Source organism: Zea mays, chromosome 7 (genome assembly GCF_902167145.1).
Source record: "Zea mays cultivar B73 chromosome 7, Zm-B73-REFERENCE-NAM-5.0, whole genome shotgun sequence".
NCBI classification, from domain to species: domain Eukaryota; kingdom Viridiplantae; phylum Streptophyta; class Magnoliopsida; order Poales; family Poaceae; genus Zea; species Zea mays.
In genome coordinates this window covers 175,194,761-175,212,298 of record NC_050102.1, presented here as the reverse complement: position 1 = coordinate 175,212,298, position 17,538 = coordinate 175,194,761, and positions in this window count along the sequence as shown.

Here is a 17,538-nt window from a genome sequence, read left to right as displayed (position 1 = left end):
GAAAAAACAGTACAAACATTATTTATCATAAATCAAATCTATTCATGTACGAAATATTGAAATTTATCATACGGTGATACCTTTTCTACAGAGACAGAGACAACATCACAATGAGATGTGGATGATGAAGGTGCAGTGCTAGCAGCCGCTGAAATCTTCTTAGCTGCTGGCACAAGCTTCCTCGTGCTCGTGCGCTGCAACCTTCGTGGTATCGGCGGCGGTGGCGGACGCGAATGACCTTCGTGCCCATCCGGTTCTTGGGCTTCCATAGAGGCGAGCCACCGACCGGCGATGGGCGAGTGGACGTCGGACAGCCGCCGAACAGGGCAGACGGGCAGACGGCGGCGCTGTCGGGGTCTCGGGGAAGACAGGCAGACAGGGCGAGGGCCGAGGGCGCCGTCAGGGTCTTGGGGAAGACGGGCAGACGGTGGCGATGCAGCCTGCTCTGCTCCACGGATCGCGGCGACCGGTGGCTCTAGGGTTTAGGTTTTGGGGAGAGAGAGGGAGAGACCAAGAGGCGAGAGGGCGGGGAGAAGCGCCAAGCGCTCGGCCGCACGGGCGCCGTCGGTGGAAGAACGACTGGGGCACTAGGCGCATGCCGCACAGGCTGATTGGGTGGGCCGTTTGTGTGGCTGCCTGGTTGGGCTGAACGCCGTGTGAGTGTGGCTGTGTGGGCCGTGTGACTGAGCTGGGAGTCTGGGACCTTGCATATTTGCACAACTCGTTTGGCTCGCGAGTAACTCACGAGCCAGCTCGAGTTTGGCTCGTTAAGAACCGAGTTAAATTGTTAGCTCAACTCGTGACTCGTTTTAAACGAACCGAGTCGAGTCGAGTCACTAATGAGTCGAGTCGAGCGAGTTACCGAGCCACGAGTTTTTTGTCCAGCCCTAGGTACATCCCACTAAGGATAGAATACTAAAACAACTGAAGGAGAGGAAGTTTTCATACCTTGGCCTCTTATCAACTTCATCTTACTTTAGTTGAATAGTATCCTTTAAGCTTGTGATTTATCCAATTTAAAACAAGCACCATCTCTTAACATAGATTTTCTATGGATAAACTCAACACAAGAGATGGCATTAGTAGCACAAGCACTAGTTTCTTATTTAGCAACCCTTTATATGTGGAAGACAAGCGTGTTGCTAAAATAGAGAAACATCATAATATGGACTAAATTTCCTTGAACCCTCATGCACAATATATTTTGAATGACATGGATAATATGCATGGTTATTCAATGAAGTCTAAAGGGATGACTTAATCCATATTATGGTGAGTGTCTAATATAGAAGAATCAAATCCAAATTAACTAGATAGAGAATACATCACATAATTTTGGATTGTTCGGCATATGATAATATTCATTCAACTTCCAATTAGACCTTTATTTCATAATCAACAACTGATGTATATCCTCAAGTGCTTCTTTTTCCTTAGTGGCTACACAAGTCACAAAAAGATAAGATTTGAAAATAATATGCACTTGAGATTCAGTTGTTACCACCCTAGCTACTATCTCCAAAGATGATTTATAATTCATTATCGAGCACCCAACTTGATCCATTGAAGGAGTGATCCTGCAAAACAAGTTTAAGCTTCATATCTTGGTACCCAATTTGAATTGGGTGCTTTGAGATTAGTAGTAAGAGCCTTGAGTACCCACACAATCCTTATTGTGGCCTTTCTCTTTGTGTAGGCACCCACATATACTTGACAACCATCTTACATGGTTTCAAGTCAATATTTAATCACATAGATAAAAACTAGAGTTAAGAATAGGAGCCTTTTCTGCTTTTATTAATACATCGTTGTGTTGCCTTCTTGATGATGAACCTACCTTGACTTTGGGTGGACCTAGCTTATCAAGGTTAGTCGCATAAGCATTCATATAATAAAGACAAGTTATGCATGGAATTTACAACCTAGTGATCCAATTCAATGTGAAGCATATGGATATCGATTGAAGTAGATTTCTAAGATATCAAAATATGGGTTTCCAAAATTTAGAGAGTATGGATCACTAATTGTACCTTTTACAGTTTAAAGATCATATCCATGTTAGTGCATATGTATGTGATGAATATCAACAAAAAGATTCTTATGCACTTTTAGAATTAACGATAAGGGAATTTTAAACTGCATCAAGAGTAGCTATTTAGAAAACAAAGATTACAATCCATATGAATGAGATACAAATTTACCATTTTGGATTGTCTTAGTATAGCTTACTCAAGTGAAACTTATTCTCTATGACACAAGATATATAATGTTCCCCCACTAGACATGTGCATCAAGTATTTGAATGACTTGCCACATGCACATTCAATTCAGTTAAGAGTCTCATGAGGAGTATATTACATATCATGGTCAAGACATGACAAATTTGCAATGAATTAACCTATGCCTAAGAATACTTACCACCATATAGAATGTACCATTTGTTATATCAATTGAAAGATCTTACTATATGAGATGGTGTCATCTAAGTATTCTTCTTTTCTTCAATTGTGGAGACTTCCTTCTTTAGCTTGTTATCTCGTTTCCTTTTAAAACTAGTCGAAAAAGCACTTTGAAAAGAGATATTAGTGGTACAAGGAAGTATTTAATGAATGATAATATTTATATATGAATGGCAAACAAATCATCATTTATGAGGCATAAAGGCATAAATTAAATTCCTTTTAAGTTAATGCACATGGAGGAGTGAATTAACAATATGCACCAATTTAAAAATTTAAGCCAAAAGGAATTTAACCTTTATATTGACATTTCTTTCCATAGAATAGATTATTACCAATTGAAAGAATGTCACTTGAAAGGAACTATTATTGACCACATACCAAATGAAACAATTAGTTCCATACCTTTGCCTTGAGCATTCCTAATCTTTCTTTTAGGTGAATATTAACCTTTAATACTTGTGATTTTACCAAATGAAAGAACACAATCTCTACTTATGAATTTCATGAAATAGCTTAAAAGAGATTGCGTTAGAAACAAGCAATAGTTTCCTATTTAGCAACCTCTAGTATATGAATGACAAGAAGGTTACTAAAATAACAAAACCTCATGATATGAACTAAATTACCCTTACAATCATCATGCATAACACCGATTTAAACAAGGTGAAAATGACATGATTATTTAATTAAGTTTACATGGCAAGTTTAATTCATAACATGGTGAGTGATTAATGTAGAAGACTCAAAACCAATTTAAACAAGATGGAATACATCACATAGTATTGGATTGATCTTCTTTTAATGTTTAATGACCACTCCATTTGGGAAACACATTCTCATGTTGTGAAACTACATAAATCACTTAGATAAAAACATTAGCCTCACAACTCTAGTCAAATAGAGAATTTCCCTTTTGGTAAGTGCTTTAAGAATTTGAATTTCTTACTTAGCACTCTATTCATTTAGGAACATGAGATAATACTCTTTATGTCTAGGTCATGGAAATAATACGACAATTAATTTGAAATATGCCACAAGATACATACAACCAATTTAAAGCATGTAGATTATCACAATAAAAAATGAACTTGCAATCTACCATATAAATGGATCTTTTCCAAAGCAAGGTAAAATCTTTTAAGTTCATTCTCAAGTGCTTCATTTTTCCTATGTGGCTATAAAAGACACAAAAGAATATACTAATTAAAAGCAATGTGCACTTAAGAATTAATTGTTACCATCCTTTAGACATCACTTAGTTGTAGGCCTTTTGCTTGATTTCCACAAAGGTTAATCCTTATTCCCTACAACACGAGTTCTTGCTAGAGATGAATATGAAGTTAGTGATATAACAACTCAATCCATCTTTGGGACAATCTTAAAAGAATAGTCAATGTAAGATTGATAGCTTGAGATAAGAATTGAGTTAAACCACTCAAGCACCCCAAAGCTTCATATCATCTCTGGGTACCTGCAAAACTTATTAAGTACACTTTGGTACCCATTTTTGGATGGGTCCACCAAGGTTAGCTAACAGGTACTTAGGCACCCAAATGGCCTTTGTGCTAGTTTTAGGTGAACTAATTACCTTTCTAGCACAAGAGTCAAATTTGGGTCTCCTAAGCATATTTGAATGTATTGACAAGTTAGGCTTAGGAGTTTTACCCTTTGGACAAACCTTGAATAGATGACCTCTTTCACGACAATTGTAGCAAATGTGGTGCTTGTCCTTGCAATGCATTTGCCTTTTGCTTTCATCTTTCTTGATGGTCATCTTTCTTGATCGTGCAAGGTCTTGGTTCTTTATGCGGGGGCATGAACCAATTTCATGACCCTTCTCCTTGCATCCATAACACCTCCTATCGCTTCTATTTGATCTTTCTTTGTTGAAGCACATAGGTACATTGTTAGAGCAAATAATATGAGCATTAATTTTCTCATCTTGAGTCTTGCTCATGTCCTTCTTGGAAAGCTTGGTATTCTTTTGAAGGGGTTTTGTGCATGCTACTGTTGTCCCCTTCTCAACCTTTTTCACTATATTATCACGATTATCTTGAGAAGGTTGAACATGACACTTTCCCTTCAATTGAGTCAAGCTCCTTCTTAGCCTCTCATTTTCTTCCTTGAGATCATTGTTTTCTTTTGCATAGGAAACACTACTTGTTCCTGAAAATTCTAGCTCAATGGAAGATTGGCTTTCTTGAGAGCAACATTTGTTAGCACATGATAATATAGTTTCTATTTGAGTACATGTGGTTGGTATGATTTCAAATTAGTTAACACAACCTCATGAGCCATTTCTAACATGATATGTGAATCCATAAATTTATTATGAGAGCACACAAGCATATCATGTTTTTCTTGCAAAGCTAGATTTTCAATATTTAGCTTTTCTATCATGTTATTGAGCATATTATTTTCTTTTTCTAATTGAGCAACACATGATAAAGCATTTGAAGTACTAGTTTGCTCAATTGAAATCTTTTCATACCTTTGGACCAAATCATCATGAGAGCACTTTAGCTTCTCATGCTCTTTGGTCAACTTCTCCAAGTCTTTGAATTTTTCGATGAGGATATCTTCTTGCTTATGAAGCATTTCCTTTTGTTCTTCCGCTCTTTTCATGGGTTTGAGCAAGCTCATCCGGTTCTTCTTGCTTAATTGAGCGAAGAATTTTTGAAGACCATTCTCATCTTCACTATCACTTTCATGTTCATCCTCATCCTCACTTTCGCTTTCACTATCACTCCCATCAGCGACAAAGCACATATGAGAAGTGGATTTGAAAGACGAACCTTGTGAAGAGGTGGATTCGTCGTTTGGTCTCCATCGATCATTTTCTTCTTCTTCAATCTTGTTCTTCGCCTCATCTTCCTTCATTTTGAGGAACATCCTTTAAGCGATTCTCATGGCAAGATCTATTGCCCTAGGATCAACATCTGCAGCAAAAGATGAAGTCGAGGCAACCTCAACTTTTTCAAGCTTAGAAGCACTTTCGTTTCTTAGTCCCCCCGACATGATCTTTCCTCAGGCGGTTAAGCGTTAGAACGAGGATTAGGCTCTGATACCAATTGAAAGTTGCCTAGAGGGGGGTGAATAGGCAAGTTAAAACTTTTTCAACAAAACTAGAAACAAACTGGGTAAAACCGGTTCAACCGGTTTGCACGAGCTCAACTAAAGAATGAGATATAAAACTGAATTGATCTAAAAATCCACCCAGTTAACTTTGGAAATGAGATGTTCTAAATGATCCACAGGGTTCAAGGTAGTAGATCTGAGAAGGACACTTCTCAAAATCCACACACCAAAAAGATATAAACAAATCTTTCACGGAATGGTGAGAGAACGAAGAACACAAACAAACACAATGAGCAAGAACACAAGAGACACAAGATTTATCCCGAGGTTCGGTCACACCACCAAGGTGCCCTACTTCCTCGTTGAGGCGCCCACAAAGAGCCGGGTCTCTTTCAACCCTAATCCTCCTTTTGCCGACCACAAAGGTCAAGCCCACACAATAATCTTTGCTCAAACGAGTGGGTAATACAAACTTTCTTGTGATCTTCCACAAGATTTGGATACTCACAAGAGACACCTAGTCGTCTAGGAGCTAGAAGTTCCAAGAGTAATGAATCCACAAAGAACTCGATATAGTACCAAAGCTCGAATGAATAAGAGCAAGAGAGATTTGGAGATGAAGCACAAAAACCGCAGCTCTCAAACGCACTCAAAATTTCTCTCCAAATATTTGAAATGGGAGAGGCAAGAGATGTGTGAGAGGGAGTGGGAGGTGTTTCTCAGGTTAGAAATGGAGTTTTGTGCGTGCTCTTCTGTGGGGAAGAGTGTGGGAGGTGTATATAAAGGTGCCCCCAAAAGCTGGTGGCCGTTAGGGAAATCTGACTGAAAACGGTTGAACCGGTTCTAAAACCGGTTGAACCAGATTCCACTAGGGGGTTTTCGGTTCACTAGCGGACTCAGCCGGAGACTGGACCGGCTACAAATCCGGTTGAGCCGGGCCAAAATTCGGTTGAACCGGTTTGCAAATCCGGTTGAGCCGGGCCAAAATTCGGTTGAACCGGTTACAAATCCGGTTGCAAACTCGGTTGAGCCGGGCCAAATTCGGTTGAACCGGTTGCAAATCTGGTTGAGCCGAGCCAAAATTCGGTTGAACCATTTTCCAAAAATCTGCACACAACTTTTTCTGACAGGACTGACTGCTAGACTGGTAGATCAGACAGTGATAGAGGGGAACAATGCAGAAATCGGTTGAACCGATTTTAATTCCGGTTGAACCGATTTTTGAAACTGTTGCACAGATTTTGAGAAAACTGAAGTGAAACAAGGGTAAAATTGAAGTTTTAGATCAAGGATTTTGAGCTTTAGTACCAACCCCAACCTTCTTTATGGACCCCCTTGATAGTACGACGATTCCTATACTCAAGTTAAATAAAATATAATTAAGTAAACTCCTTGAGTCATTGGTGTCTCAAGTGTGATTTCTCCATGGTGTTGCTTCATAAGGATCACAAACATCTTTGTCTCACCTTTTGAAGCAAACACAAATCGAGCCTGTGACTTGTGCCATTTCACCATATATGAGTTCAAATCATGGCTTCAAGTCACCTTACTGATGCATCAACATGTTGTAACTCTTTATAGTTGACTAGTTCATCGACTTAGTGCAAGTACTCTCTTCTTCACCTTAGCCATGGTACCTCGATCTACAAGTCGTCACTTGGCCTTCACCTTCGCTTAGTTCCTCAAAGCTCTTTCCTTGTTATCTTCACCATATCAAGCCATTCTTGAGTCACATCCTATTTGAGCATCCATTGAGAGAATCATTTCTTCAATATTGTGAACCTTGCTTGAATGTCATCTAGATATAACTGCTAAGATCAATCAAGCTCTAGTTTGATTCTCATATATTCATATATGGACTAATAGTAATATGGTCAAGCCAATTCACGATTCCTCATATCTTATTCACTTTGGCTTGACCAATCCTCTTAATCACTTCAACCTCTATTATGATCATATTTATGCATAGTGATTTCTGAGGACTTGTCCATATATTCAAACCAATATAGAGACCATATTATATCCATTTGCATTGTCTCACTAGTTATTTGACCTTGTGTTGAACCTTGTTCACTGATCATTATACACTATTCAAGTATGTTCATCATACTGAATTTCCTGTTCAACACTTAGCAAACTTGTTAGACCTTGAAATGTGTTGTTATCCAAATCACCAAAACTCACAAAAGGGATGAATGCACTTTCATGGTCGACGAATAGTAACAATAAACAGTGATGATGAATAGTGACGGTAAATAGTGACGATGGAATAGTAACGATATATTACATCGATGAATAGTAACGATGATGAATGGTACCAGTGAATAGTAACAATAAACAGTATAGATGATGAATAGTAATGGTAGATAGTTCGTATGCCCGAACGATGAACGATGAATAGTGACTATGAACGAACGATGAATAGGAACTATGAACGAACGGACGAACGAACGGTCGGAATTTCGGCAGCATAACGGCTGAACAAAGATTATTTGGACGAACGAACAAACAAACGATGAATAGGGACTATGAATGAACGATGAATAGGAACTATGAACGAACGGACGAACGATCAGAATTTTGACAGCATAACGACTGAACAAAGATTATTACGACGAACGAACAGACGAATGATGAATAGGGACTATGAACGAACGATGAACGATGAATAGGAAATATGAACGAACAGATGAACGATCGGAATTTCGGCAGCATAACGGCTGAACAAAGATTATTTGGACGAATGAACGGACGAACGATCGGATGAACGAACGAACAAACTAAGAACAGGTGGACGAACGATCGAAGAACGACCGAACGATCCTTGTGCTAGTGTGTGCCTGTGTGGGACTTGGAGTGGGCGTGTGGGGGGAAGAGAGTTGCCATAAAATAGCTTGGGTGGCTTGAGAGGAGGCCCTTTCCCCTCTATTTATAGGCTAGGTGGGGGATTAGGGGGAGGATGCGAGGATTAGTGGGAGGATGAGAGGATTAGTGGGAGATAAGCATGTATTAGTCATGTATAAGTGAAATTAGCTTGTAGAGTTTATTGTATGACACCGGAGGCGTACACATACGTATGAGCACGAGGAAATTATGAACAAAATATTTGTAGAGACTTTAAAAATGATTCTGAAGGTATTTCTTGGGAGGAAAATATTTGGAGAATTACCGGTGGAATATTTGGGCAGTATTTCTGGAAAGAACTTGAAGGGCATCACTGGGGAAATATTTGTAGGATATTTTGAGGATGTTTTGGAGAGAATATATACCACTATATTTTATTTGTTGATATCAAATCGCAAACAAACATTTTGAAACGAAATTTAAAATTCATTTTAAATTTAGAATAAGTTTGGGAAAATTCAATATTTGAATTTTTGGGGTGCTACAATGGTGTAGACCACTCACGAACTCATCACAACATTCTTCATGCGCCTCATCCTGCGGTATATGTTTTTGACCTGGGGGATGTGAGTACAGCAAGGGTGAGCTGACATACGTTCATCGCTCAACAAGTTGTGGGGAATAATGTGCATGAACTCACCAAATGTGGGAGCTCGTATGAAGTGTAGGGTTTACCAAAGGAGATGGTTAAAGCTGAACATTGATTTTAAAGTTGGTCAAAATTTTATTAGCAGTTACTAAGTGTATATAGATACCGACCCAAACAAATAAGAGATCAAGATTAATAATAACACTCATTATGCAATGCAAATGACAAATTAAGTCTATTTTTTTTGCTTTCTATCTTAAATTTAAAATTCAAGTCTAATTCAGAGATAAGTTAAATTTTCTATTTCAAGTATAAATTGCAACATACAAAAACTCAACATGAATGCAAAGCATTTTTATTAATTAATTTATCCATTTAAGTAAATGAAAATTAGTAGGAATAATTCATGTAAGATGTTTTACAATAATAATTATTAAAGAAAAAAATTCAAACACATAGCCATATTTTAGAAGTACAATAAAATAAATCCATAATCTTCACATATTTATTTAAAAGAACATAATTTCTTATGTAAAATTTATATTAAGATATCGTTTATCTTGATTTTTTAGAGCATAGATCTTTAACACAAATGATAGTTCACATAAATTTTTTTAGGTAATCTATTATTTGAAAACACATTTATTTAAATCACGAAATGAATTTTCCTAATTTATCTAGAATAGGATTTTGGAGTGCTACAGGAATCTCCATAAGTTGGAGCCTCTCACGCCTTACACAAGTGATCACAATAAAAAACGGAGCAAGGGGGAAGTAAGAACACGCATACTAGAGTACAATCGTAGCAACAACATGCACGAAAGCAAAGAAGAGAGCGCAAGAACAAAATGACATAGTGACGACTCAGAAATGCTCTCAAATCTCCCTCGAAACACTAAACGGCATGTCACGGAGTCTCGGAGTTGTAATGTGCTCTTAGAATGCTTGGTGTATCGGTAGAGGCGCCCAAGGGGCCAAGGGAGATGTTGTCTTCTCCACAAGGAAGCTAAAAAACTTCACTGTCTGCAGGCTCACTCGCCTAAGTTTGGCTCTACTGAGCCAAACTTCTCCAACTTCTTTTGACTCTTCTTGAGAGGTTCTCTAGCAATTAGGCAAACATTGTTAGCAACTAAAACAATTGACTAAGTGTAGGAACCATACCCTTTTCATTTCTTTTCGTAAGGATTTGCAATATGCCTAAATTCAAGCCAAAAAGTGTTTTCTCTACAATAGGTGTTAGAGTCCAAACACGAGTACTAGAAACATTGTAAATGATCTATGCAACATATTTAAAAGTGCAAATCTCACACTCATCGTCCGGACGACGCACCAAGCAAGTAGTCTCCCACTGGTCCGGGTATAACCCGAGATGATGCTGGTAGACTACACAACGGTACTCGATGGACCAAGTGTGTCGGTCGAAGGCCCGACGCAGCAAGGTGTCGAGAGCATCGTGGAAGTGACACCCACGAGCGGCGCCGCGAGTGATGGGTCTAGCGATCCATCCCTCTAGCTCCTGCTCCTCCCAGAGCTCCGTGCTATGGCTCGAACTGCCACTGGCGTCGTTGTCGTCTCCATCTCCGTCTCCACCAGGGTCTCCTCCAGCAGCCGGGATGCCTTGTGATGGTGCAGGGGGCATCTCTGGCTGAGGTGGAGGGGAAGGCTGCCTTCCAGACTCCACCTCCTGCTGAGGCGACGGGGAAGAGTCCTGCTACTTCTGCTCCTGGTGTCGGCGCTCCTGCTCCTCGTGGAGGCGACGATGCAGTCTCTCCAGATGGCTAAACTGACCCATCATCGTGCGCGCGCGATGGGCGCTCCGCAAGGCGAGAGAGCAAAAAGGGGATCACCGACTTACGTGCAGTGCATCTAATACGGGCCATCTACAAAAGACGTCGTAAGCACAAGAGTGGGAGTAGAACTATATGACCAGCAAGTAAACCAAAAGTAAAGTGAGATAAACTTTTGTAAGATGAGTATATAGATAGTAATATAACATAGAATTGGTCAAGATGACCAACTTTTGAAGTGACACCAAAGGTCAAGGTAAGGGTAGGGGTCTATAGTCCTTAGGGCAACCATTTTAGTCTAGGTTAGCGGTCCTACAGTCAGCAAGGATTTGATACCACTTATGTCATACCCGATTTTGGAGGCAAACCGAATGCGAACCATGTACGTGCCAGGATCAGAAACTCACGTACACAACAATTACATAATTGGACATCATCACACATTGCTCAAAATAAATAGCGGAAAAAATACTTTATTACATCAGGATGTCCAGGACATAACATAGTCATTAACATTATCAAAGTGTAGAAAAGCGAACGTAGCAGATAAGGACTTCATAGGCAACTAACTGGGGGTTGCCACTAACGTAACTAAAACTTGTCATAGTCCTAAAACTCCTCAAAGTCCTCCATGTTGCTTGCATCTCCTCCTGAGCACTGAATACATTAGGGACAACCTAGGGTGGGGTGGTTGTTAAAGCAAGGGTGAGTACACATCAACGTACTCAGCAAATGTCCCGTTTGGCTAAAGTGGACTAGCTGTATATGGAGTTAAGGTTAAGCAGTTGGTTTTAGTTGGTCAAGTATTTATTACTAATAGTAGAGCCAAATTTTAGTAATAAACCCAGTTACTACCCAAATGTACCCCCTCCAAGAGGAAATACCAAAGGTCAGAGTTATATTCATCATCATTAATCATCATTGTAAAAGTATCTAGAATTCTTCTAATCAAAGAGGATCCCAAGGCTGTTCTTAACCGTAAGCACGATTGATATACTAGTTTGTAACACTCTACAGAGGTTGCACACTTTACCCACGAGTCGTGATTCCCTTTCTGCTCGGAGAGCGCTACTCCCCATTGACCACTACCTAGGTGGCCTGACAGGGTATCACTACGTAGCCTTTACAAAGACTCCCTTGGTGCATAGCTACTCGTTAGGTTTCACCAGTCATACAAACACAGTACACCTCCCTAAGGTGGGCGACTAATAAAAACAAATCGAAAGAACCTCGACACCCACCCTTAGCAAAACGAGCACTATGCCTTGGCCCCTATTGACGGTCCTCCGGCAAAGCCAACTAAACCCCAAGTTCATCTAATTATTTAGCTAAGGGTGTCCCATTCCACCCTCATGGTTGCAACGTTATCCCGGGTGGTCACTCAACGAACAGGTCCTTACAGAGAGGCACTCAGGAAAACAGCCTGAGTCCCCTAAAATATCACAAGATCATTATCGAGATAACATCATCGTATCATAAATAATCACATCATGTTCATTGATTTAGTTAAAGCAATAGCATAAAGCTAACTGAAAGTCGCCAAGAGTGGTCTACGACGTACGACTCCCTCGATCGCTACAAGGCCTGTTGGGTCCTTCGAGGCTTCACCCAGTGCTCCGGAGTTGTCTATGATGAGACCTTCAACCCCATCGTCAAGTTTTCCTCTGTTCACACTGTCATCTCCCTCGCCATCTCCCGGAACTGGGCAATCCATCAGCTCGACGTAAAGAATGCCTTCCTCCACGACACTCTAACGGAGACTGTCTACTGTAGCCAGCCCACCAGCTTCATCGACACCACTCACCCAGATCTGGTCTGCTGGCTGAATCGCTCCCTATACGACCTTAAGCAGGCGTCGCAAGCATGGTACAATCGCTTCGTCTCCTACTTGGCCTCCATCGGCTTCGTCGAGGTTAAGTCAGACACGTCCATGTTCATCTACCGGCGCGAGGACGACACCATCTACCTCCCTCTCTACGTCGACGACATTGTGCTCGCGGATCCACCGCCGACCTCCTACAGCGCATGATCGTTACCCTTCAGTGGGAGTTTGTGATGAAGGACCTGGGGGCACTCCACCACTTCCTTGGCATCACCGCCGAGCGCCGACCTTAGGGTCTCTTCCTCCACCAGCGCCAGTACACCATTAACATCCTAGAGCGGGTTGGCATGTCCGACTAGAAGCCCTGCTCCACACCTGTCAACACTCAGGCAAAGCTCTCTTAGGACGATAGGCCCCTGATCACCGACGCGACGTCCTACCAGAGCCTGACCAACACGCTCCAGTACCTTACCTTCTCCAGCATGCCCGACATCGCCTACGCCGTCCAGCAGGTGTGCATGTGTCACACCCGGTTTTGGAAGGCAAACCGAATGCGAACCATGTACGTGCCAGGATCAGAAACTCACGTACACAACGATTACATAGTTGGACATCATCACACATTGTTCAAAATAATAGCGAAAATAGTACTTTATTACATCAAGATGTTCAAGACATCCACATAGTCATTAACTTGAGTCATAATCATAATCAAAGTGCGAATATGAAACGTAGTATGATAAGGCCTTCACTAGGGATGGCAATGGGTCGGGTAGGATAAATACCCGCCCGCGATCATACCTGAGGGGATTACTCATGCCCGCCCACAACTATACCCGCAGGTAAAATTTTGTGCCCGTGCCCATACCTGTCGGGTATCGGGCGGGTATCAGGTACCCGTCGGATATAAAAAGATTTGCTAACACTTCTTATGCTAGACAAAAAAATAATTATCAAAATAATCGCATGCACATATTTCCTAAGAAGTTTGTCATTAAACATGAATTCATGATTAAAATTTAGTTCCTCATGAATTTAGTACGTGGTGAGTCTAGTGGTGCCTATGTATTAACTGTATTAACTGCTAGAGAGAAATATTGTACGCAACAGCAACATCACTCCTTGTGCACACTACACTTGTGGGCCATTTCAAAGCTCTACTCACTGGCTCACTGATCACAGTTGGCGATGAGCTAGGCCAGCGCCAAGGGACAACAGCCCAGCACCCGCGTCGACGTGGGCTGATGAGATAGGTCATTGAGCTGATTTTTTGGTGGGCTAAAAAGTTGTATCACAAATTTCGGATATCCACCAGGTACCCGCGGACAAGAGATAAAACTCGTACCCGACCCATTTTTTATCACGGGTCGGGTACGGACAAGACCCGTGGGTCAAATTTCGTACCCGATGGGTCGGATATCCGACGAATATCCAAACCCGCGGGTAAAATTGCCTTACTAGCCTTCATAGGCACCTGACTGGGGGTTTGCCACTAAACAAAACTAGAACTCGTCGAAGTATTGAAACTTCTGAAAGTCCTCCACGTTGCCTTCATCTTCTCCTAAGCACCGATTGCAATGGGGACAACCTGGGGAGGGTTTGGTGTTTTAAAGCAAGGGTGAGTACACATCAACATACTCAGCAAATGTCCCGTTTGGCTAAAGTGGACTAGCTTTATGTGGAGTTAAGCTTAAAGCAGTTGCTTTTAGTTGGCCATGTATTTATTACTAGTAGAAAGACAAGTTTTACCAATAATCCCAAGTTATTACCCAAATGGCACTCCCTCCAAGAGGAAATACCAAATACCATAAAGATAGTCATCATCATTAAGCATCATCATAAAAGTTAACCAGAGTAACTCTAATCAAAGGAGCTCCCAAGGCTGCTCATAACCGCGAGCACGGATGATATACCAGATTCTAACACTCTGCAAAGGTTGCACACTTTACCCAGGAGTCGTGATTCCCTTTCTGTCCGAGGAGCGCTACTCCCCATTGACCACTACCTAGGTGGCCTGGCAGGGTATCACTGCGTAGCCTTTACAAAGATTCCCCTGGTGTGTAGTTGCCCGTTAGGTTTTGTAAGGAAAATGGACCCCGAGCCATTTGGCTAAAAAGTTTTTGGTGTTTGATGATCAACATAACCTGTGGACTAATGTGTTTGCTAGTGTTTATTGTTATAGTTCACATGATGCGAAGAGGATTGGACTAAGGCACTGAGGATGCAACACCTCAAAAGAAGACATAAAAAGAGCATACAAGTCCAAGACTCAAGAACAAAAGAAGCCCAAAGAACCAGCGAAGAAATCCATGAAGAGGGCAATCAGCCAACACACTAGTGGTGCACCGGACAGTGAACAATACATGTCCGTTGTGCAACGGACTATCTGGTGGGACACCGGACAGTCTGTGTAGAGGGACCCGCAAACAGGCGCCCTCAGGCTGCATCACCGGACTGTCCGGGGTGCACCGGATAGTCTGGGTAATGGTCGGATCCAACGGTCGACTGCTGCGGACCTCAACGGTCGGCTGATGTGGCTAGGGCACCAGACAGTGAACAATGCATGTTCGGTGTGCACCTGACTGTCTGGTGCGCCCATCGAAAAAAAGTTGCTGCTTCTGTCCAACGAGTATAATTGGAGGAGAAGGCTATAAATACCCTCCAACCAGCCATTTCAAGGTGTGGGAGCCCAAGCAACATACCAAGGCATAGTATAGACATTTCCAAGTGCTCATACACCCATGTGCTTAATAGAATCACTCGGTGATTAGTGTAGGTGCTTTGCAAAGTGCTTAGGTTAGTTAGACTGCTTTATCGCTTGCTCTAGGTGAATCCTAGTTAGTTGAGTGAGTTTAGAAAAACCACACAACCACTCGGCTCTTGCGTGAGCCATTGTAATTGTACCGAGTGGGGCGAGAGTCTTGCGAGACCGTGACAACCTAGTTTGTGTCACGGCCGCCGCCGTGTACCGGAGGGAACGAGGCCCGCGACGTTTCGATCGGAAGCTCGATAGTGGAGACGGCGGGAAACATCCGAGAGGAGCCAGAAGCGGAGCACAACTTGGGTGTGGAGAAGGCTCATGGCTCTCTACGGAGTTACTCGACCATGGTGCTTGGCCCTCGCGTGGGCTACCCTTTGCGGGTAACCAACGAGGATTAGTCGGGACCATGCGTGGTTCCGGTTACCTCGGTAAAAATACCGGCGTCATCCACGAGAGTTTGCATCTCTACCTTGCTCTTCACCTTCCGCATTTATATTAATCATTTAAGTTTCAAACTTGTCTTTATAGTTAGATTGTTTAGGATTGAAACTTAGACCGTGCGATGGAGATAGCAACACTTAGACAAAACATATTTTGCACATTATAGATTGTTTATTTGCATAGGTTTTGCTCTAGAGATTTATTTGTGGTCTAGTCTAGAGAAAGTTTTAGAAGTGCTAATCCCCCCGTAGGCGTCATCATTTGCTATAGGTTTCACCAGTCGTACAAACACAATACTCCTCCCTAAGGTGGGTGACTAACAAAACCAAATCGAATGAACCTCAACATCCACCCTTAGCAGAGCAAGCACTATGCCTCGGTCCCCATTGATGGCACTACGGTGAAGCCAACTACACCCCCAAATTTGCCTAATTAATCACCTAAGTGTGTCCCATTCCACCCTCATGGTTGTATTGTTTTCCCGGGTGGTCATCCAGCGAACAAGTCCTTACCGAGAGGTACTCGGGAAACAGCCCGAGTCCCCTAAAATATCACATGGTCATCATCATAATCAAGATAGTATCATCGTATCATAAATGTTCTCATCATGTTCATTGATTAAAGTAAAGCAATAGCATAATACTAATCATAGTGGCCAATTCTCAAAGGGTAAACAAGGACAGGAAAACAGAATACTAGTCAATCCTTAGGTTGACCATAGTATGCGGGACAGTGAATCATAAAGCAAATATGACATAATGGGTAGATGACACTTTCCTTCACTAGGTTACGGCTCATGGAAGTCTCCTGCAACACAATCTGAAACCTCAGACTGCTTGTTGTCTATGCAAAACAATCATTCATTCAACACATTTGGGAAATGACAAGGGAACAATACACCAATCATATGCAACAGAGTAAACACAGGTTCAGTGTAAAAGTACAAACACACAAGTGAACTCTAGGTTCTAGGGTAGGTTGATATACCTAGTGGTCTGTTGTTCTCCAACTACTGCCTATCTCAGTAGATTAACTACTTAACTATGTCTATCTTAGTAAATTACTTTTTTAGATAAAGTTATTCCAGGGATGGGACCATACATTAATTGAAATAAAATTCTACAAAATTAAGCATTTGCACATTTATTAGGGTCTCACTTTTATCTTACCTTTAATAACTATCCCATCACTTTGAATTAACGTAGAGTCTAGCCACAAAATCAAGACATGCAAGTAGTGGATTAATATCATTTAAACGGATAGATAATAACATTATGAACATTTTGCAATTTGAACCACCTAATTTGGAGTTCATATGCAAAAGATATGAAATTTACAAGTTTTAGAATTCAAAAACACTAAATTAAACCCATTTGTGTGATTAAAATAAGTCCAGGGCCTCTCTGCAAGAAACCAGGGGCCTAGGCACAAGAACACACGGCGACAGGTTGATTCTCGAAAACCCGAGGGGTCTCTGTAATACCCAATTTGTAAAAAATGATATAAAAGGAGAAAAAAATATTTCCTTTATTTATATGTGTGTGTTGTATTTATTTACCATCACAGGTGAACACCTCATTTAAAAACAAATAATTAATAAAAGATATACCACTAAATTATGCATAATGCTAGCCCTTATTTTGTGTGCATTTTGTGACAATATAAAATAATATAAAAATATATTAATATCCAAA